Source organism: Poecilia reticulata, unplaced genomic scaffold (assembly GCF_000633615.1).
Source record: "Poecilia reticulata strain Guanapo unplaced genomic scaffold, Guppy_female_1.0+MT scaffold_159, whole genome shotgun sequence".
In the NCBI taxonomy this organism is placed as follows: domain Eukaryota; kingdom Metazoa; phylum Chordata; class Actinopteri; order Cyprinodontiformes; family Poeciliidae; genus Poecilia; species Poecilia reticulata.
This window is the reverse complement of record NW_007615017.1, coordinates 763,709-767,670: the sequence shown is the minus strand read 5'-3', so window position 1 is coordinate 767,670 and position 3,962 is coordinate 763,709.

Genomic DNA, 3,962 nt, shown 5'->3' with positions numbered 1-3,962 from the left:
TCACAGGGCCACGAAACCAGGTGGCTGAGGCTCCTGGCAAAGTCCGATAAGATGTTGTTATAGAGGAATGATGTCCTTGTGAGCGTTCAGCTCCACAACTCCATGGAAACAGGAGGGGATGAGGTGGGAAGAGCTTTATGTTTGAATATCTTCAAGGAGATTAGAGATATGCAGCCCTTCCAAGGCCACACGGGGGAAGCCAATTCAGAAACAGAATGTCTGAGGTCGGGAAGATTATACATTTCAATCTTCCCTAAAGTCTCTCCATTACATCTCAGTTCCCAATCATCCAAATGAGTTTGGTCGTTCCACTGAAACCAGCAGCTTCTCCGAGATCCATTCCATCCCGTTAGTGAGTTTTAGAGTCCTCGTCTGTCCACACCAACAGTCTGAGTGTTCACTAGTTTGGCCAAGTCCGTCACAAATTTGTCAATAATCCAGGAATTCACAAGCTCCAAACAGCAGAAATCCTGTTATCATGAATAAATCCAGGGTGAATCCCACTGGGTGTGTCCCGGCAGGACAAGAGGCTCTCTGTGTCCAGACTTCTCGCCCAAAATTTTATCAACTGCATTGAGAGATCGGTTGACCAGATCCATAATTTGTAGATTTGGATGATGTGCAAAGAAAGGCTCCAAAAATATAGAAAAAGAGAAAAAGACAGGACAGAAACAGAGCAAACAGGACAGACGAGGACACGGAGGGAGCAGAGGGAAAAAGCGTCCGCCTTCACCGAGAGCAAGAGAGAAGCAGGTCAGAGGTCACGGTCGATGGCGTTAAATCGAGGAGCTGAGACTGGTTCACCAACCCCAGCAGGACAATCACCCTAAAAATGTTATGGGATGGCCTAGTCAAAGTCCTGACCTAAATCTGACAGAGAATCTGTGGAAGGCTGATGTTCACAGATGTTCTGTTTCAGAGCAGGAGACGAACCCCAGACGATTCCTCAGACATTTCATGTAAAAATATTCATAACCAGGAGCTTCTGTCCTTCGTTAACCAAAAATAAATAAAATCAGGATAAAATCACAGTTTGTGGTTGAAATATGTCAAAATGTCCAGATTCCAGATCATCTTTACGCCTAATCGGTTCTCCAGCCTGGAAATGACGCTGCAGAAATCCAAACTTTTTTAGAAGAATCTCATCTGAGCTGAAATACGCTCCAAACAAGATAATCTGATTAAACCGGTCAATTAGATTACAGCGGAAAACCCAGAAAGCTCTGAGGAGCCACAGCAGAACCATGGAGACAACCAGGGCAAAGGTCAATGTCATCAGCTGGTTGATGGCGGCTGCAGCTCAGACGGTCACTGAGGAAGATCTGGAGATGATCCTGAGAACTTCGTTCATCTCTGCAGCTCTAGAGAAGATTCAAACTCAGTCTGGGCCGATTTCAGATGGAAACCAGAACCACAAGAACGTTGGTCCATTCAGGTTGCAGAAAAATCCAAACAGGATTAGCATAAAGAGCTTCAGCAGAATAACCTGGAAGATAATCTGGAGACGTCCTGAAGGTCCAGAGCCCGATTCCTGAGAGGCTCCCAGAGTTCCTGAGTCCTGCTGCGTTTCATGAGACGCTGCCAAGACGCTGGCCGTGTTTCCACAGGTCACCTGGAGACAAGTTCAATCAACATCCAACATCTCATCCAGACCAACGTTTAGATCACATCAACAAGGTAGTTACCATGTAGTTACCATGTAGTTACCATGTAGTTACCATGTAGTTACCATGTAGTTACCATGTAGTTACCATGCCAGGCCACTAGATGGCGCTGTGATCGCAACATGAACTTTCCTGAAGATCGAACACATTAAAACTTTTTAAGTCACATTTCAGTGTAATACGTCCGTCCGTCCGTCCGTCCATCCATCCTGAATGGATGATGGATCCATCCTGAATGGATCCATCATCCATTCATCCATTCAGCATCCATCATCCATCCATCCATTCAGCATCCATCCAGCATCCATCCATCATCCATTCATCCATTCAGCATCCATCATCCATCCATCCATTCAGCATCCATCCAGCATCCATCCATTCATCCATCATCCATCCATCCATCCATCCATCCATCCATCCTTCCGTCCATCCATCCATCCATCCATCCATCCATCCATCCATCCATCCATCCATCCATCCATCCATCCATCCATCCATCATAGGTGTATAATAATATTTTGCTGTTGATCCATTTCAAGCTCAGCTTTCTGGCCTCTGGTTAACAGATGAATCAGAGTAAAAAACTATCTGTTCCTCCGGGTTTTGGTCCAATGGCTGCTGGCCGTCTTCAGCTGCAGGTGAGCCCCTGCAGCCATGATGCTGCCTCTTCCTGGAAGTTGTCGCCTGTTTGGTCCGACTCCCTGCTGCAGAATGCGAAACGCTCTGCGGGGTAACAGCTGTGTGAGGCGCGGCGCTATGTGAGGACGCAGACGGATATATCCTGACAGCCGGCGGCGCCGTCCGAGTCGCCGCTCCGGGTCGGGAAGCAGCTCTGGGCTCAACATTCAAAGTAAAGCTCCTCAGGTTGTCTGGGTTTTGTTCCTGAGATTAAGAAATCAGAACCAAGGCCTCGTTTTCTCCTTCTGGTCACCTCTGGATCTGACACTGATGAGGAGCTGAAGGTCAAAGGTTAAACAGCTGCTGCTTCTCTGTAGATCCTGTCAGAATAAAACCAACAGGCCTGATTTTAACGTGTTTTCAGGAGATTTAAACCTGCAGGAATAAGAAAAAATCTCCTTTAATTTGAATGTTAGGATGAATTCTGTTATTGTAAAATGTTTTGAAATGAAATAAATCATTAAAACAGCGACGGCAGACCAGCTGGGGTTCTGACATCCGTCGATTTAAAGCAACCGGATGGAACCTCCAGATGAAGATCACATTTCATATGATTGAAGATGTTCAGGGTTAAATTAGAGACGTTGAAACCAGGTCCATGATTCACACACACACACACACACACACACACACACACACACACACACACACACACACACACACACACACACACACACACACACAAACTGCTGAACCTTTCTGCTCTGCGGCTGACGTCTGGTTTGTCCTCCAGCAGGAGGAAGATGGAGATGAGCTGGCTAACTTATGCTAAGCTACATTGTAATAAACTAAGCTAACTGACGTCAACATGGCTAAGAACAGTGAAGCTAAGCTACAGTAAGCTAAACTTTGACAACTTAAGTTAACCTAGAAATGCTAAGCTAAGTTGTAAACTAAGCTTAGCAAAAAAAGACCAATAACTGTCAAACTCAGCTAAAGTTGCTAATCTTTGCTAGCTTAAGTCAAGTTAACCTAGAAATGCTAAGTAAAGTTATCAGTGTTGACTAAACTAGTCCATGTAAAGTTGTGAGGTGAGCTTCTTCTTCCTGCTGCTCTCCAATCATTCACTGCAGAAGCTCCTCCTGCCTCAGAGCTTCTGTTTAGAATGGATGAAAAAGAACAAGCGTCCTAGTCAAAGCTCAGGCCCAAGCCTGGTTGAAACGCTGTGTTCAGAAAGCTGAGCAGAAACAAATATTAGCAAATCTCAGTGACCTGCAGCTGCAGCGGAACAAAGAGGGAACCAGAAGAACCATGAGGTCCGACAGAGAACCACCCTGAGAGTTTTTCCTCCACTGGCTTCCTGGATGTTTCTGTCCATTTCTCTGCCTGCCCTTTTACGGCCTGACCGGCCACCAAAACGCCACCAGACGACCCATTTATAGGCAGAGAGTCGCAGCTCCAGGTCGTTTGGTGTCGTGGGAACAGACGTTGCATCACATCACAAACACGCAGCAACAGAACGGCTCAGCCCTCAGTGCCAGCCGCGGAGCTGCTTCACTTCCAGCACCCGTCCAAGATCACCCGACACCAGCGTCTCACTCCATCACCCGACACCAGCGTCTCACTCCATCACCAGCGTCTCACTCCATCACCAGCGTCTCACTCCATCACCAGCGTCTC